Consider the following 20,423-nt stretch of genomic DNA (forward strand, 5'->3'; position numbering starts at 1 on the left):
TTCAGGAGACCTGGGTTCAATCCCTGGGTCAGGAAGATCCCCTGGAGAAGGGAATGGCAACCCACTCCAGTATTCTTGCCTGGAGACTTCCATGGACAGAGCAACCTGGTGGGCTACAATCCACAGTGTTACCAAAAGTTGGACATGAGTGATTTTGACTCACTCCTGTGGCTTGCGGGATCTTAGTTCCCCGACCAGGGATGGAACCTGTGCCCCTTGTAGTGAAAGTGCAGAGTCTTAGCCACTCCTGTGCCCCTTGTAGTGAAAGTACAAAGTCTTGGCCACTGGACCACCAAGGAAGTCCTAGATCTCTCCATTATGAGCTCAAATTCCCTCCTGGTGACATTGTCTTGGGCTCCCACACATCAATATCTGAACCTGCAGATACCTTTCCCACCTGCCCTGTGAGATATGTTTCCCAGCATGTACCACTGTGAGCCTATTGCTTCTGGCCAGCATCCTTTCTGACTGGTTGTTAAACATGTCAAATATCACTTAAGATAGCCCTCTATATCCCACCAAGAACATTAAAGTCCACATTTTTAGATAAGCTTCACAGCCACTCTATCAAGGAGAAAAGACAAGTATGATTGGGCTCCTCTTTAAAAAATGAAATGACCTAGCTATCTGGTGCTAAGTGCTAAGTTGCTTCAGTCATGTCCAACTCTTTGTGACCCCATGGACTGTAACCCACCAAGTTCCTCTGTCCTTGGGGTTTTCCCAGTCAAGAATACTGGAAATGGCAAGTGGGATGCCGTTTCCTTCGATGGGGATCTTCCAAACCCAGGGACTGAATCTGCATCTCTCTCTCTTTTTTTAAAAATAAATGTACTTATTATTTATTATTAAATCATATATAGTTGAATACAAATATAAATCATTTAGAATTTGAGCCATGGGGAGCTCTAACATGATAATAGGAAGGAAAGAGTAGATACATCAAAATAAAATGTGAGAGATACAAAAAAAATATTTGAGGGGGATTTTGAGGGAAGAGTTTTACTCTAAGACCGTCTGATTTGTAACGCAATGAATTTTTACCCTATCATGGTCAATAAACACTTTTTGGCATTTAGGATTTAGAAGGTGTCCCTTGGGCTGAGTTTTAAAAGGATAAGAGAAGTGAAGCAGGGAAGCTGAGAGGCAGGGAGGAGACCCCAGGCAGAAAGAACAGTCTCTGCTACCAGTCTGCATCTCTTATGTCTCCTGTGTTGCCAGGTGGATTCTTTACCACTGATGCCATCTGGGAAGCTCCTAGCTCTCTAGGCTGGTAGGCAAAGAATGTGCAGGTAGAATCTAAAAATCTCCCGACTGTGGGTCCGGCCGAGCCTAGTAGAAAGAGCATGTATTCATTTTCTGTTGCTGCGTGACAGATTCGCATGAACTTGCTAACTTGGTTTCTGTAGGTCAGCAGTGCTGATGTGGAAGGCCTGGCTTCCCCGCTTGGTGTGTCTGTCTCACAGGCGGCAGTCAAGGCGTTGCCAGTGCTGCAGTTCTCATCTGGATCCTCTTCCAAGCTTGTTCAGATTATTGGCAAAACTCAGTAACATAGGTTGTAGGACTGAAATTCCTTTTCCTGGTGGATGTTGGCAAGGAGAAGGAAGCCAGCTAAAAATGCTCCTGAAGATTGCCGTCAGGTCTTAACCTACTGCCCCCTCATGGCATGGCTACCTACTTCTTCAAAGTCAGCAGGAGAATCTTCCTGACTTCTGCCAAGATGGAGTCTTAAAGGCTATAATGTAATCACAGCATCGACTCTCTCCTCTGACTCACAGTCCCACCCAGACTCTAGGGGAGGGGATTATATGAGATATGGATGACAGAGGAGTGAAATTTGGGGCCTTCTTAGAAATCTGCCTAACACAAGGCATGCATCTCTGACACACAAAGAGGACATTTACTGTCAACTCGGTACTAACCGACTTTGCAACTCAAGTTCTGAGTCTCTTGTTCCTCAAAATTAGGGCAATGCTAACTCATTGATCGGACTTTCTTGGTGGCTCACTGGTAAAGAGTCTGTCTGCCAAGCAGGAGATGAGGAAGATCCCCTGGAGGAGGAAATGGCAACCTGCTCCAGTATTCTCGCCTGGAGGGTCCCATGGACAGAGGAGCCTGGCGGGCTATGGTCCGTGGTGTCGCAAAAGTGTCAGACATGACTTGGCGACTAAAGGACAGTGACAGCCACTCTTACATTGTTGGGAGAAGTTGAAATGCTGATGTCTAGACAGCGTTTGACAGGAAGCTCGCTCAGTGCAAGCCGGCTGCTGGTCCTGCTGCCTCTGCTCAGTGCATGCACGGCACGCGCAGGCGCACCGTGTCAGCCTGTATTTTTCGTGTTATAGTGGGTAGAAAGCAGTGTGTTGCAGACTGCAGTATTCCACCTGGTGCGCTGACAATGGAACATGGAAAGGAAAAAAAAAGAGGACTAGCTCATCTTTTATCATTTTATTTTAGAGGCTACCGGTATTATCTCATTAACCACAAGAATCCTGCACAGTAGATATCTATCACCATCCCCATTGAACAGGCAAGGAAACTAAAGCCCAGAATGTTTTTCTGTGTGCCCCAGTGACACAGTGAGTAAGTGGCAGAGTTCATGACTGGAGGTCTCAGCCTGTAACAGGGTATCCCACCAAAGGACCACTGAGAAACCATGCTGTGTGTGTGTGTGTGTGTGTGTGTGTGTGTGTGTGGTCTCAGCTCGTAACAGGGTATCCCACCAAAGGACCACTGAGAAACCATGCTCTGTGTGTGTGTGTGTGTGCGTGTGTGTGAGGTCTCAGCCCGTAACAGGGTATCCCACCAAAGGACCACTGAGAGACCATGCTCTGTGTGTGCGTGTGTGTGTGTGTGTGTGTGTGTGTGTGATTCATCAGGAAGGAATGCAAAGAATTTCCCCTCCCCTCCGGGAGAAGGCTGGGCCCCTTTACCCTCAACAGAGAGTACACAGATTTTCAAATGTTGCAAAGGGCCATCAATTCCTATTGTGAGAGGCAAGGAGCTGAAAGAATATTTTGTAAATAAGGACTCAAGAGAGAGGGTCTGGAACTAGTGATTGCAGTGTTTTTCCTACTGTTGGGTGCTGTTTTTAAGGTTCAAAATAATCCATTTGTTTTTGTTGTTGTTACAGTGTCATTATTTCTATTTCTTAAAAAAGCCTCAAAATATGAAACAAGATCAATTACATAACTCTTAACTCTCATTTAAAAAGGAAAAAAATAAAAAAGAAACAACTTTCTACCCAGAGGATTATATACTGGACTAAACTTTCTAATTAAAAAAGAAAAAGAGAAAAAGATATACTCATTTAGATTACACCAAAGCCCTGAAAAAGGAGCAGAAACTTGATCATTGACCAGGCAAAGTTTATGCTGCAGAAATAGTTCTTGCTTTAGTTTAAAGGTTTTCTGAAAAGGTGGGGTGGTGGGGTGGTAAGAACAGAGCAGTACTGAGGTGGATGCTGGTAACACTTTAATAACGTAGTGATCTACACTTGGTAAAATGAAAGAAGGGGAAGATGAACTAAAAAAGTTTTCTTTGAAATAATAATTACATCTTCCTGGCAATAAAAAGTTTCTGCGAAAAGAAAAAGCAAAATTGTTCAAAAAGATCTCAGAGTTCTGGAATAGAGATGGAAGTCTTTGAAGCTGAGGCATCAGAGAAAAATATTGGGAGATAGATTATTACCATCTCTTCATCATTTCACCAACTGGTAGAAAATCAGAAGGAACATTTCAACAGCTGGCTCACTTAACTTTCTTTAAAGATGATTTAGTTCTGAAGAATAATGAGTATATTGGATCTAAAAAGATTTTCATAGGCTGAAGTGAGCACTTTTTAGTAAGATAAGGTTTAGGGTCCTCTGCTTGGGTCAAAATATCTAACTGTAGGTATGAGACAGAACAGATACATGAGTTATCAGTAACATGCAGAGGCTGTGAGTTGCCTACCCATTTCTGTTTTCTCCTCTTCCTTAATAATAAAACTTTAATTTTATTTGGAGCAGCACAGTACCTAGCTAAGACTTATTTTCCAGCCTGCCCCCTAAAAAAAGTTTTGTCCAATGAGATATAAATGGGAATCTTTGCAAATGATTTTTAAGATCGCTATTTAAAGGTATTGATTCATGTACGACGGAAATCCTTTTTGCCTCTTGCTCTTCCCTTTCCTCCTGCCTTGAATATAGATACAATGGCTGGAACTCTAGCAGCCATGTTGTGTCATTAATGATGGACACAAGTAAGGGTTTCAGAGAAAAACAACAAGGTAGCACTGGGTTCCTGATGGCATTTTGGAACCTTTATGGCAGCTCTGAAGTATATGACCTCTCAACTCCCTTTATGTGAAAGAATAAACCTTTAATTAGTTATCGTGCCACTTGGATATCTGCTACTAGCAGAGAATCTCAATTCCTGATGCTGGTCAGTAATTCAATGTGATTATGAAAATGGTCCCAATGATCTGAGACTGCATTAGTATTTTGTGCCTGGGTTCATCAAGACTATGTTCATTGAAGAAGAACATGAACTTGGGCAAACTTCGGGAGCTGGTAAGGGACAGGGAGGCCTGATGTGCTGTAGTCCATGGGATAGCAAAGAGTTAGACATGACTGGGTGACTGAAAAATGACAACAAGACTACAAAAGCAAGACAACAGCAGCACATCAGCAGCAAAGATTGATGCCTTAGTGTCCTTCTGCCACGAGCCTGCCAAACAAGGCAAATATTATTTTCCGGAAGGCCCCTGGCGGGGATATGATGCTGGCCTGATCCAGAAGTGAGGAAATCAAAGAATATGCTTAGATAATAAAGGCAGAAATGCTTGACTCTGCCAGCTTTGAGTAACAGGACACATGAGTAACAGGACACAAAGGGATGGTATGCTAAATACAACTGGTTGTCCCCAATATCCATTACACCCTTTTCCTAAAGCAAGAGTACCTCCAAGGTTTAGCAGGGCATATGGCTCCCTAGAAAACATTGCATTTCCCAGCCTCTCTTCCTTAGATGTGCAGGCATGCAACTAAATTTGAATCAGCGAAATGTAGTCAAGATTGGCAATTTCTGGATGGCCTTGCTAAGGGTCAGCACATAGGCACACTCAGGTCTTTCTGCCCCTCCTCTGTCCTGTTGCTTAGAACCTGGATGCTAACACTCAGACCTTGAGATGTAAGCCATGTACAAAAGAACAAGATGGAAGTCTGTGGTGGTGTACAGGGCCATACTAGTCATAGCTCATCTCCCTGAAATTTTAGACAGAAAACCATACGTCTTGTCTAAACCATTATTGGTTAGGTTCTTAGTCACTTGTACCATAGCCTTATAGTACAAAGGCTTGGGGAATTCATAATCATGTCAGGGGTTTGAAAGAGCTGAGTCTACTTAGCCTAAAGGAGAGATCACTCAGAAGGAGAAGGTGGCTGTTTTTAAAAAACCTGCAACTTCTTGCAGAAGAGGCTTAAACCTTATTCGGTGTGGCTTTAACAAAGAAAACTCTAGAAAGACAAATATGGATAAAATATAGGACAAATTGAGGCTTCCCCAATGGTTCAGTGGGTAAAGAATATGCCTGCTGATGCAGAAGGCATGAGTTCGATCCTTGGGTTGGGAAGATCCTCTGAAGGAGGAAATGGCAACCGGCTCCAGTATTCTTGCCTGGAGAATCCCATGGACAGAGGAGCCTGGTGGGTCTGGAGTCCAAAGACAGAGGAGTACAAAGCCTCCGACCTGGATCCTGTCATGGGCTCTATTATCTGACTGGTTCATTTAATCAAACATTCCTTGGACTGTAAGCTCAGTGAGGGCAGGGACAGCATCCCCCACCCCCACTCAGACTGACCACCGTGTCCCCTACCCCAGCCTCTTGCGGGTGCTGGATAAAGGTTTGCTCTGTGGGTCAGAAGACAAAGCAAACCTGGATGGTGGAGTGAGAGGCCTCTGTAGGACCAAAGAGGTAAGATTTGAGGACAGGCCGTTTCCCAGTAGCCAGCAGACTTACACTGCTTTTTAAATTCAATCCTTTTTCTTGTTTGGTAAAGTTAAAGCAAAATCTACTTTAAAAAGGGAATGCTGGCAAGAATGGCCATTATCACATAACAGAAGAATGTATGGGACAGTAATGATTCTAGGGAAGAGACAGGGAAATTCTCCACTAGGTCTCTCCAATGTGTGTGTCCATATGTGGAAATATCTAAGGAGAAATACACCAGGAAATACGGTAAAGACCTTCGCCACTACCACTTTCAGATATGTAGACATTTACCATAGTTCTCTTATTCCCTTCAGCCACATTTCAAGCCTTGCCATCTTGATCCCATTCAGAAAATTTAAACTTTGCAAGTAAAACTGTATCAGATGTTTTGCTTACAATTTTCTCTGTATTCCTTTTATCCCCAAAGCTAATTCAGGTGTGCCATGCTTTAAGAAATTCAAGTACAGTATACTAGAACCCCAACTTGACAACATATAAATTAGGGGTTGAGAATTTGCATTACAAAAAGAGTCTAAATGTATCTTCTTAGGAGAATGACACATATATTAAAACTAAAGCCACATCATTATAATAAAACTAAATTCTCCCTGAGATTATAATGCAAACCAAAGGAAAAATGCTATTTTAAGGACACGAATCCAATTGGGAAATCCTTGTGATTAGGGCATTCATTGTAATAGAATTGATTAGATATCCTTGGAGTCCGGCAAAAAACAAAGGTCTATGACACACAGAAGTGTTGTACAAAGAGAGTTCTCCTTATGTTGCATTGGGGGAATCATTACTAAAAATCAAATGGACTTGCAGAAAATGAACACAATAATGACACGGTGTTTTCCCTGATGCGTTTTATATAGGAGCCCTTTGAATCAGTGTGTTTGGTCCTGGATCGTTCATTCACTGAATGTTGTTGTTTGTTGTTTAGTCGCTCAGTCATATCTGACTCTGCAACTCCGTGAACTGTGCCAGGCTCCTCCATTCATGGGATTTTCAAGGCAAGAGCACTGGAGTGCACGGCCATTTCCTTCTCCAGGGGACCTTCCCGACCTAGGGACTGAACCCAAGTCTTCTACAAGTCTCCTGCTTTGCAGGCAGATTCTTTACCACTGAGCCACCGTTACTTAAAGACCACTGCTCCCTGCCCTAGGCTAGCTGCTATTCCTTTAAAGAATAAGTCATCGAGGTACCTGCATGTTATCCATTCACAGACAAGTACTCATAAGGGTTTAGCTTTACAGAGAGAAGTTATGGCAGAAGCTACTTCCTGTTCTTTGAGAACAGAGGGAATTGATGTATGGTCTGCTAGTCCCCACCAGGTTATATCAAGGTCAGAAGATGGGGGCTTGGAATAACAATCATGGCCCCGAAGGACTTCCATTGTCTTCTGCGGCAGCCACATTGACTGTTGGCTTTGAGACAGTTTTGGTCTTTGGATTATGCAGGCTTCCCTTGTGGCTCAGCTGGTGAAGAATCCACTCACAATGTGGGAGACCTGAGTTTGATCCCTGGGTTGGGAAGATCCCCTGGAGAAGGGAAATGGGAACCCACTCCAGTATTCTTGCCTGGGAAATCCCATAGGCTGGGATTGCAAAGAGTCAGACACGACTGAGCGACTTTCACTCACTAGCTTCGGTAGTGCTCTGTGAAGGGAAAACGAGGAATAGCTTTTTCTTTCTTTTTAAACTTAGGATGTGTGATTTCTTTAGAGAGGAGAGGGAACACTTATCCAAAAGTGAGATGGACCAAAAGACTGCCATAAAGCTCTCTGAGAGAAACTTCCCATACGTTAGAGATAGGAAATGAGAACCATTATTTCTCTTTTGTAGTTGAAGCATAGTTTTTTATATTGTAGCATAATATTTTATTAGTTTCAGGTATACAAAGAAACCATTACTTCTTGAATACCTCCTATGTGTTTGGTATATCATCCTGAGAAAACTTACAAAAAGTATTCTGTAAGGCAGCTATGCTGGGGCTTCCAAGAGGTTCTGGTGGTAGAGAACCCACCTGCCAATGCAGGAAACGTAAGAGACAAGGGTGTGATCCCTGGGTCAGGAAGATCCCCTGGAGGAGGGCATGGTAGCCCATTCTAGTATTCTTGCCTGGAGAATCCCATGGACAGAGGATGCTGGCATGCTCCAGTCCATGGAGTTGCAAAGAGTCAGACGTGACTGAAGTGACTTAGCACACACGCACACAAGGTAGCCATGCTGTGCCTGACACTCCAATCTTAACAGGCAAAGAAACCAGATCTTAGGTTACACTGAAGAGTTGAGGTCTCAGAGCAAGAAAATGGCAGAACCAGAATGAGAACTTTCCCCGAAGCTGAAAGTAAATTTCTGTTTCCAAAACGATAGAACAAGACTGATTTTTTCCTCTGTGATTCTGGAAGTCAGAGCTGGCTGGAGGGACTCCATATGTGTTTTCATATGTTCCTAATCCAGAGAGTATTTCTCCAGAGTCAGATCTTCAGATGGAGACCCAACTGATGCAAAGAGTATATAAATGAATGGATAAAGCTGGAAGAGATTAAACCTCTGCCCAAGGAAGAGTGGGAAGGAGAGTTAGAGCATCTGACACCCTAACCAGACGCCACTTTTGGGTGAGCTTCCTGTAAGGAGCAGGAGCTAGACGTGTGGGGGTGATGTTGTCTATTGATGAGGCGGGGTAGGAAGGGGGCATACTGACCTTGCCCTTGGTGGAGTGTGGGAGAGAAGGAGTGAGCTAAGCAAGCTCCTTGAACAGGAGAAAGAGGACCTTGGTCTCCTGGATGAGTTTGGAAAGAGAAGCTGAGCATGCCTTGGCCAGCCCTTCCTCTTCGTTTTATTTTTGGGAGCCACCTATCTATGAGAATACAGCTTTACTTTTTCATGTTGTAGTTTTACAAGAGCAGGGCCCCTCTTGAGGGAGGAGTTAGGATTGCCAGATGCAAACTGTGACTGGGTTGGCAAATCTGTTTCATTCTGGAAGCTAACTTGCTGATAGAGGAAACATTCACCAACACCAGCTTTATCTGTAAAAGTACATTTTGTATTTTTTTCTGCCTTGCTCTTTTGACTTGTTTCTGACTTGGTCCGGAATTCAAGTGAGAGAAAGAAAGCAGGTCTACTGTTCCTTCAGTTCAGTTCAGTCGCTCAGTCGTGTCCGATTCTTTGCGACCCCATGAATCACAGCACGCCAGGCCTCCCTGTCCATCACCAACTCCTGGAGTTCACTCAGACTCACGTACATCGAGTCCGTGATGCCATCCAGCCATCTCATCCTCTGTCATCCCCTTCTCCTCCTGCCCTCAATCCCTCCCAGCATCAGAGTCTTTTCCAATGAGTCAACTCCTCGCATGAGGTGCCCAAAGTACTGGAGTTTCAGCTTCAGCATCATTTCCTCCAAAGAAATCCCAGGGCTGATCTCCTTTAGAATAGACTGGTTGGATCTCCTTGCAGTCCAAGGCACTCTCAAGAGTCTTCTCCAACACCACCGTTCAAAATCATCAGCTCTTCGGTGCTCAGCCTTCTTCACAGTCCAACTCTCACATCCATACATGACCACTGGAAAAACTATAGCCTTGACCAGACAGACCTTTGTTGGCAAAGTGACGTCTCTGCTTTTTAATATACTGTCTAGGTTGGTCATAACTTTCCTTCCAAAGGAGCAAGCATCTTTTAATTTCATGGCTGCAGTCACTGTCTGCAGTGATTTTGGAGCCCAAAAAAATAAAGTCTGACACTGTTTCCACTGTTTCCCCATCTATTTCCCATGAAGTGATGGGACTGGATGCCATGATCTTCATTTTCTGAATGTCGAGCTTTAAGCCAACTTTTTCACTCTCCACTTTCACTTTCATCAAGAGGCTTTTTCGTTCCTCTTCACTTTCTGCCATAAGGGTAGTGTCATCTGCATATCTGAGGTTATTGATATTTTTCCCAGCAATCTTGATTCCAGCTTGTGCTTCTTCCAGATCTGCGTTTCTCATGATGTACTCTGCATAGAAGTTAAATAAGCAGGGTGACAATATACAGCCTTGACATACTCCTTTTCCTACTTGGAACCAGTCTGTTGTTCCATGTCCAGTTCTAACTGTTGCTATAAATAGCCTATGCTTATTGTAAAAAATGGTAAATTGAAAGAAGAAAGGAAAAAATTATTAGAAACCAGACTTGTGGTTACCAAGGCAGTGGGAGAATGCGCTGGGCATTTGGGATTGGTAGATGCAAACTGTTACATATAGAATGAGTAAACACCAAGGCCCTACTGTATAGCACAGGGAACTATATCCAATCTCCAATTTTCCCTTATGGGATAAACTATAATGGAAAAGAATAAGCAGTCACTTTGTACAGCAGAGAAAAAAATAAAAATTAATAAAAAATTAATAAATCAATAAAAAAATTATAAAACTCCTAAAAATTCTAAATCACATTTGGCTGCAAAAATTAGAAGTCCAGAGAAAGCAGTTTTGAGATAGAACCACAGCTATCTGATTCCTTTGGGAATCAGACTCTTTCTGCCTCTCCGTTTCACTATGCTTATCGTAAGTGGCTGCCTCGTATCTGGTACCTCATGGCTACAAGATGGCTGCTGTGGCTCTAAGTCTCATATCCTTCTGAGGCAAAGAGAAGGGGAAACAAGAAAGGTCACTACCTATATAAGAAAAATAAAAGCTTTTTAGAAACTCTCACTTCAGTTCTCATTGGCCAATACATTTCATGTAGTAGTCTCCTAACTGCAGGGAAATTCAAGACTGAGTATTTTAGGCTGGTCCCAAGGTTTCCCCAAATGAACTACCATATGACCCAGCCATCCAGCTACCAGGCATATACCTGAGAAAATCATAATTCAAAAAGACACATGTACCGCAATGTTTATTGCAGCACTGTTTACGATAGCCAGGACATGGAAGCAACCTAGATATCCACTGACAGATGAGTGGATAAAGAAGTTGTGGTACATATCTATAGTGGAACATTTCTCAGCCATAAAAAGGGATGAAATGGGGTCATTCGTAATGATGTGGATTACCTAGAGTCTGTCATATAGAGTGAAGTAAGACAGAAAAACAAATATTGTATATTAACGTATATATATATGGAATCTAGAAGAATGGTATAGACTGTGCCTATTTGTGGGGCAGGAATAGGGATGCAGATGTAGAGACTGGACTTGTGGACACAGGGCGGGGAAGGAGAGGGTGGAATGAATTGAGAGAGTGGTGTTGACATATGTACCCTACCCTGTGTAAAATAATTAGCTAGTGGGAAGCTGCTGTGAAACACAGGGAGCTCAGCTCGGTGCTCTGTGATGACCTAGAGGGGTTGGCTGAGGGGAGGGTGGGAGGGCGGCTAACAGAAAGGGGATATATGTATACTGATAGCTGATTCTGAGACAGTCTAACAGGACATTGTAAAGCAATTATACTCCAATTAAAACATAATTCATTAACTAATTTAAAAAATCAATATTTTGCTGGTAAGGAAGAGGAGGCTGTAACTGCTGCGTGGGCAGGCTAGTGCTTTCTTCGGTTCTGGCTCACCCCACCTTCTGCCTCCTGTGGCTTTCCTGAACCTTCCCTCCATCTCTTGGTACCTTCTGTGCTGTTCCGTCACCCAGACCGGAGCACCAAGCCTTCCTCGAATTTTACATCTGACTGGCAAAACGAGACTCTTCATCTCTCCTAGGTATTATGCATTGAGTTGAGACTGTTACACCTTTTTAAAGCATGTGTACAAACTCCCCATAGCATTTCATGACCTGTTCTTTTCTGTTGATGATATATGTATTGTCAGTCGTCTGACAGTAGTCAAAGTAAGAACACCATAGATCAGACGGAGATAAATAGTAAGGAGAAAAATATAGCTGGATGAGGGAGTTCGGGAGTGTCAAGAAGGAAAGAGTCCTATGTTATACATATGATAGTCAGGTAAGGTTACATTGATAAGTGGAGCTTGAAATAAGAGAGCGAGCGAGTTGTGGGCATTTCTTGAAATTTTCTAGGAAGGAGGAACAGCACATGCAAAGGCTCTGATGTGTGAGCATACATGATAAGTTTGAGGAACAGTATCAGGGCCTTGATAATTAGATCAGGGTTAGCAAGACAAGAGTATTCAGAGATGAGGCAAAGATAGCCCTGGAAATGCTGAAATAGTCGGAAGAGCATTTTTTAAGTTAGTTGCATAGTATTTAATCATTTTGTTAGACATCTGAGTTCTTTCCAATTGTTCATATTTATAATTAACAAAATTTTTTAGTAATATGTTACTAGATAATTTTATATTTTTTAAAATACTTATTTATTTCTTTGGCTATGCTGGGTCCTAGCTGCAGCATGCAATCTCTCAGTTGCTGTATGTGGGATCCAGCTCCCTGACCAGAGATGGAACCTGGGCCCTCCACTTCGGGACTGTGCAGTCCCAGCCACTGGACCACCAGATAAATCCCTACAATTAACTAGTTTTTTAAAGGTTCTAGGCCACTGGAAAGAATTCACTGATGCCTACATTAAAATAATAATCACCTTGTTTTTTGAGAGAGTTTTAAGTATAGCTTAATGAACAAGGAAGAAAAACAGTACCAAAATCTGAGTTCATTTACAAGCAAACAAACAAAAATGTCTCTAATTATCTTCATGTAGTGGGCTGTAAGAAAACAATGAGGAATAGGGGGAGAAAAAAAGAAAGAGCAGAAAGGAAGACGCATAGAAAGGGAAAAGAGCCAAGCTTCCTGAAGTAGGAAGGGGAGCAGCTAGCTCTGTCTCCTGCTGCGTCACAAAGTATCCTTAGTGGGTGACGTGAAATAACAACCCTCCTCTGAAGCTCATGGTTCTGTGGGTCAGGATCTTGGGCTTCCTTAGACAACATGGCAGCCTTAGAGAAATTCAACTTGTCAGGAAGCCAAGATAGAAACCTTCTTAATGGCTGGGCTTGAACTGGTATACATATTGTTCTGCCAGACTCTGTTGTTCAGGGCAGTTATAGGCCAGCCAGACCCAAAAGGAGGGGAAATACACCCCAACATCCAGTGAGAGGGATATCAAAGAATTTGAAGTTACTTTTTAATTTACCACAGTATTCAACGATGAGATAGCCAGATCCCTACCTTTGGCCCACCTGAGGTTCCTGGCTGTGGTTACATAGCCACATGACCAGTCTCATCAGAATCAGGGTCGTTCTGGTTTCCAGTCCTGGTTAGGACCCCAGCTACATCTCATATATGATTTATCCTTTTCTAGATCTTGGAAAGCCACCCTTAGTAGACAATAAACTGCAGATTTCCTCTATAATCTTTATTTTTTTATTTTTTAATATAAATTTATTTATTTTAATCTCTATAATCTTTAGAAAAATACCATTCTTTCTGTTTTTCCCTCTTTCTTGGTGACATGCTCCTTTTTTTTTTCTCTTCCTTTTAGTGATCAAGTAAGCTCGTATGTGTGGCCTTGTAAATGGAAACTTGTCCAAGGTAGCAGTTTGTGCCAGGGGAGTCTAAGACAATGTTGATTGTATTTATTTTACTACCTGTGCACTTCCTGAGGGAGGGCGGTATGTTAAAATATTACTGTGAAGCTGCTCTGTTTGGGGGTGCTTATTTGCAAGGCTACATTAGCTAATTCCCTCCAGACTTCAGTATTCATGTCATCTGGACTCCCCTGATTTGTGTACGTTCAGATTTTTCAAGTATTCCTTTACCTGCGTTGACAGAGCATGTATTTGACAGAATAATATTAAAAAATATAAGATGGCAAGCAGATGGTCAGAGTCTTGACTGAAAAGAGATCTTACTGAAAATGGTTTGTGAATGCAGACCATGCTTTTGTTTACGCAAATGTCCTTTTAAATATTTGGTTTGATCACCAATGGAGGTCTTGAAAGAGCCAATGCCTGCAGAAATATGTTAGCTGATATCCTCTACCTGAAGTAATGGCTCCCTTAAAAAAAAAAAAAAGAAAAGAAAGGATAGAGAAATTTTCTGTAACTCCTTGCTGCCAGATGTCTGCATTGCTACCTAAATCATGGAGGTGAAAAAAACCTCTTCCTGATCCCCTATGCTCGATGCAGCTCCTTTTTCAGTGAAGAAAGGCATAAATTCCATCCAGTGAAAGCAAGAGGAGGCAAAAGAAACAAAGAAATGGAAAGACAAAGACTCATACCAAGAAGAATTTCCAGGGATTTCAAGTTTAGCTTCTTTGTATGGGAAGATAGGTTGGTGAGAAATCCGGATTCTGCACTGATATCTGAAATAAGAAAGCTAACACTTTTATGTGTAAAGAATAGAGATCTGTATTTAAAATCTTAGACACCTCACACATGATGCAATGGGAAACTTGGTAATGTAATATTTGGGTTTTTTTCTGCTGACCTTTTTTCCCGTGGATGCCAGTATCTGAATAACAGAGAAAAGAATGTAGATCAGTCTTTCAACAATGACACCTAGTACCTTTCATTACTCAAGCAGTTAATTCTGGTACCTTTTTGCCATCAGTCTCTGGCTGTGACCACTGGAAACATCAGTGGAGTGGTTTGTCCAATGGTCAGAATCCATGTCCCGTTTTATAGTCCTTGGATCCCCATTTCAGTTGCGAAGGTATACGGACATGAAGTCCACAAAGCAAGCCTGGAAATTGCTTACATCTGTTACCAACTGTTTGTTGCCAAATGTTTTAGGAAGGTTGACTCTTTGGGGGAGGATGAATCTTCTATCTTTAATGCACATAACCGTCTTTGTCTCAGACGAGGACTCAACACCTATGTATGTAAGCACCCACCAAAGTCTAATGGCTCTATACCATTTTGTTTCCTCAGGCATCTTTCCTCTGTTCCTGACAGCCTTAAGCACTGTTACTCTTTTTCCTACGAATAGTCTTCTTCTCTATCCCTTCCTGTTATGTGTATCCAAGTTTTCCTCTCTTTCACTTCCTAGCCCATACCTCCACTGGAAGTTGTGACAAAGCCATTTTTATGATTAAAATGGAATCTTATTTCTAATGCTATCACATTCAAATGTTCAGTAACTAAAAAGATTTTGCATATTCTCAGAAAGACACTTGATGAGAATTTTTCCTTTACCCGGAGTGCAGCGATTTATTTTTCTAAAGTTATATGGCTGGAAAATATGGCAGAAGCTTCCTCCACCTGCTTCTAGATGAGACTGTTTTTGGCAATCCACACAAGTGGGTCTCTCTTGGGAGAGAAAAGATGATTTTATAAGAAGTAGACCAGTGTGCAGAAAATCAATCAAATAGTAAGTCATTGACTACCAATCCATCAAAGAACTAGTTTGCCAAAAGACCATTTTTTTCAATGTTATTGATTCATCAAGAACTTGTTGCTTTAGAGTTATTAGCATAATTGCTTGAAAAAATTCCAAACTTAACCCTTGGGCGTCTTCCCACTCGCCTTATACACCCAAGTATCCCTCCCCATCCATGTATTAAAACATTCTCAGTGAATTGCTTGTCATTCAACTCCTTCCTCTCCCAGTCAAGAAAGAAAATCTGTAACTTATGATGAGTAGGAAATGTAATAGAATCAGTTGAAAATATATTGGAAGATTTAAAAACTCACCATACAATTTTGAGGTATCATTGAGATTGCTGACAGCATCTTGCCTGATACCAGAATTTTTAAAGACCCGAGAAATTGTCTCTTGCTAAAGTAAGCTGTATACTGAGCAGCCTGACTGAAACACACACCCCTGTTACTTTATTACTTGTTTAAAAATTATGAATTATTAAGTGGACAGATTGATTACTGGACCAACTGATTTTTTGACAAATTGTTATTATGTGAAAGAAATGTTAATGATTCATGTAGAACATGATAGAAATTCTCTTTTAAACATTTCTAGAAGCTATAAATTTTCTCTCCAGAATTTTTTTGGCTTTTGAGCCTAAGTTTGTGCAATTTTTTTGATTCTCAGTAGATATGCCAATGAGCTGATTGAAACAGTGAAGACATTCGTCAATAAATACTTTTTAAGTACCTAACGTAGAATATTTTATTAGACACTTACAGGTGAAGAAAAGAGAGGAAATACTAAAGAAATAGGTGATGAAAATGCTGTTCCTTATTGACTCAGAAGACAAAAGATTCATATACTGGCTGACTTGAGAACAATTACAAAATATTCTATCAACGAGTTCACAATGGCACTGTGCAAGAGTAATGTGAAGACAGCTCTGACCTGTTGCTGGGTCATGCCCACAGTCCCCATGTCCACACATGAAAAGAAATCATCTTTCCTCTGGCAGGATATCTTTTTTCCACCCAAGATAGGACCTCTTTCCAATTTTCAAATCCTAAGATATTTTTTCCCCATGCAAATCATTCGAAACTCAACAGGTATTTTCACTATCTGCTGTTTACTCACATAAATCTGTCTTGATTTTAAATTCAATGGAAAGAAATTGACTTCAGTCTTTATATTTCCCAGTATAGACTCTTGAAAATAGACCAAGATAATATTTTTTTAAAATAGTTGTGCATAATGATTTGAAGCTACACATCAGTGATCAGATGTCTGTAAAAATCTACTTTTGACATCCTTCTTATAGGCAGAGAAAGTTTGGTGCAGCTTAAAAGACCAGGTGACTAACTAGTGAGTCAAATGATGATCTACAGAGAATACAGGAGCCTTAAAAAAACCCTGTAATTTCAAAAGATGGGTTTTCTGATGAAAATGCACCCAAAGTTCCCAGGGATGCAAAAAGACATCTAGTTGGCATTAGGTCCCAAGGATTTGGGCCTCTGGCATTATACCTAATTTTCAGACGTGCATCTTAATTATTTGGCACTATCTTAGAAAATAACCAAAACATTATAACAGGTCCTAAGGCACGAGAAGAGAGTGAGGATTGAGCAATGCTGTCTCCCAGAGCAGAAGCCACATTTCCTCCATTGTTTCATGTAGCAGTATATATAAGTTTCCTGGTCAATAAATAAATTAATGAAACATCCCCATAATTACAAGCTTCCATGGCTGGAGGGAGTTTTCATCGAAGATACAAATAACGTTTTACAAATACCGACAAGCAAAATGGTACAATTATGTAGATGGCTATCTCCCAGATACCTGATGTCAGTGTAATCAGACATGGCTCACTTCAGCCTTAACTGTCTTTAGAGACTCTTCAAGGTTTAACTAATGTGCTGGATACACAGTTTGCTGGAGCATCAGCATGGTAAGAATTAGCAAAATGGAAATGCCTGTTTTTAACATACTTATTGTCCTCCAAGTCTACATCTGCTATCTTGGTCCTACTTTATATACTTTATGAGAAAATATTTTATAGATCCACATGTATATATGGCTGGATTTTTAAAGCCTCAAAGTGCAGGTTTGGAAGAGCCTTTAAAGATGCTCTAGTCCAGCCATCCAAGTCCAAATTCCTCCACATTCTAGTCTAGACACCGAGATTCCTTGCTGGACCGCTACATCCATACATTTTTGTTCTGCCTAAAGCAGGGGTAGGCAAATTGTTTCTGTAAAGGGCCAGAAAGTAAATATTTTCGGTTTTGTGGGCCACGCAGTCTCTGCTGCAACCACTTCCCTCCGCCTTTGTAGTGCAAAAACAGCCACAGACAATATGTAAGCGAGTGAGCATGGCTGTATTCCATTAAAACTCTATTTACAGAAACAGGCAGTGGGTCAGATTTGGTCAGGCCCTGGTCTAAATAATTTGCTGTGAAGCATGGAGCATGGCGATGGATGAAAAAAAAAAAAAAAGCCTAAATAACATGAATAAAATACTCATGATGAATACTAACAAAAGCTCTCCCCTGAATTCTCAGTCCAGATGACTCAAAACTTTTAAAAGAAATTGGTCTTCTTACTAAATACTTCTATTGGGCCCTCTTGAGTAAGGATCACCTCCTTCTACCCCTTCCATCTTGTCAGCTCAGAGCTGAGGTAGATGAGAGAAGCCAGCAGATTCACGCAGTCACCTTCATATAGCTTGGATATTCTTAAGAGTAACATTATTTAAAAACAAAATTAGATATACTCTGGTTGTTAATCCAAGGATGTTATCACTTTGATGGGGTGCACCCACATGCAGATGAAAGGGTTGATTCAGGAACACTGGATCAGGAAGTCAGCACAGCTCAACTGCCAATGGAAGATTGTGCAGGGAAGCTTATTTAAAATGAAAGCCTGCATTGCCTGATATAAAGCCTATGGGCTTTTGAGTCAGAACCATCTGGATTTGAATTGTTTCTGCAACTTAGTAATTCTGGACCTTAAGACATTACCACTGGACATACTTCATAATTTTTAAGCCTCCAGTGTCTCATCTATGGAAAAGGCGATGGCACCCCACTCCAGTACTCTTGCCTGGAAAATCCCATGGACAGAGGAGCCTGGTGGGCTGCAGTCCATGGGGTCGCTAAGAGTCAGACACAACTGAGCGACTTTACTTTCACTTCTCACTTTCATGCATTGGAGGAGGAAATGGCAACCCACTCCAGTGTTCTTGCCTGGAGAATCCCAGGGATGGGGGAGCCTGGTGGGCTGCCGTCTACGAGGTCGCACAGAGTCAGACACGAATGAAGCAACTTAGCAGCAGCAGCAGCCGCAGCCACAGCCGCCTCATCTGTAAAATGGGGATAATAGTATTTATTTTTCAGTCTAGTCACAAGGGTTCCATCAGGTAAGGCCTGTGACATTCCTAGTACGTTGCCTGACTCACAAGAAGAACTTATTTTATACTGAGAGAATAAAGAATGAGCTGTTATAAAATATTGCCAACTGATCACCATTTTGAAAATATCTACCACTGGCGGGATGAAAGCCTAAGTTGTAAGGAAATGTTTTGCTTTCATATTTTTCAGGGGCAAATGTCAACTGCTCCCACCATACTAAGTGACAGTTATAATCAAGAACTGATAGAAAGGCATTGAACTTTGCTCAGAAGTTACCGGTTTCTCCCAGTTGTATTTTCCCGGTCACTCTTTGGTTATTCAGACAAGTTTGGGGCCAGATTTAATCACTGAAATTTCTCCTTAGGTGTGAATGTAGGGACTCAAGAAATAGATTCCAGAATACAGTCTAGCTCTGTGCTAACCAGGTCCTCAAATGATTAGCAAGGAGAGAAAATCCAACTTGTTTCCCTTTGAAGGCGGCCCGAAGACCACCCAGGAGCTTGCAGTGCTCAAGAAAGTGGCAGCATGTTTACATAGGAATGTGAGCCGTATAGAACATGGAACACCTGTACTCTGTGGCCTTCACAGACCCAATTAGCTTCTGGAAAGAATTCAGGGTAGAAATCCTTAATGGGATGCCTCAGAAAGTGCCTCCATTCTGAGCACTGAAATAATTTCTTCAGCTCTGCTAGCTGCATGTAAAACATATTCACTAATAACTGTTTAGTTACCCAAGTGAGTGCCATAAAAGAATCCTTGACTTGCAGAGAAGAGACTTGACTTATTCATAATGAGAACTTATAGTGTTGGTACAGGAAACTGACTTGGGGCTTAATATGAGAAAAGTCTTTCAAAATCCAGAACCATTCATATAAGTAATGGGTTGTCCTGTGGGGTAGCAAATCTCTGTGGTTAGAAGTGATGATCTATTAGAGGTGTTGTGGAAAGTATTTCTGTAATGAAAGGAAGGAAGATTTGACTGAATTGTTTTATTCTTACATTTTTATTTAACTAGCACTTTTGAGCACCTAATATGAACTAGCAGTTTTTAAGTTCTGGCACACTGATAAAGACTAAGAATGCAAAGATAGATATGAGAACATTTTGCCATTGAAAGACTTAAAAGATGAGAGGGGCATGGGGAAAAAAGGGAATTCCCTGCTGGTCCAGTGGTTAGGACTTGGTGTTTTTACTGCCGTGGCCCAGGTTCAATCCCTAGTCAGGGAGCTAAGATCCTGAAAACCAGCAATGTGGCAAAAAAAAAAAAAAGGGAAAATGCACAAGTTGCCAATGATTGCAATAGAGCAAGGTGCTCTAGTAGAGAAATGTGCAAAGGTGGGGTATCTAACTTAGCAGTTTCGAGAGCAGGGGACACTGGGTCTTAAAGGGTTAATTACATAAGTTAGTCAGATGGAGGAAGGAAGTAAGAAGCAATTCCAGGCTGGAGGAACAGTATAAACAAAGGCATGCAGTCATAGAAACACAATAATGCTTCAGCCATTCTAGAGGATTGTCCCTAGTGTGGGTCCCAGGTCTCTGTCATCAACCCTATCCCATTTAATATTGTAATAAATGCATATGAAGGACCCCCTAATCAAATTTGTGAATAATGTGAAGCTGAGATAATATATAATACACTCGAATAGCAAAATTAACACCCCCAAAATGACACAGTAGGGATTTAATAAATAATTGTGAAACAGTAATTTTTGGTGGTGTGGTTAATGTGGCTGCAGAGCTATAGTATGTAGGAGATGAAGATAAATACAACAGAGGGACTTTACTGGTGGCCCAGTGGTTAAG

General features: G+C 41.5%; 1 long non-coding RNA gene across 1 annotated transcript in view; it reads left to right on the forward strand.

The window, feature by feature from the left end:
* Nucleotides 1-20,423, forward strand: part of LOC138435847 (uncharacterized) — a 208,773-nt gene that overhangs the window by 47,505 nt on the left and 140,845 nt on the right. The gene's annotated exons all lie outside the window — the stretch shown is intronic.

Source organism: Ovis canadensis, chromosome 3, assembly GCF_042477335.2.
Source record: "Ovis canadensis isolate MfBH-ARS-UI-01 breed Bighorn chromosome 3, ARS-UI_OviCan_v2, whole genome shotgun sequence".
Taxonomy (NCBI): domain Eukaryota; kingdom Metazoa; phylum Chordata; class Mammalia; order Artiodactyla; family Bovidae; genus Ovis; species Ovis canadensis.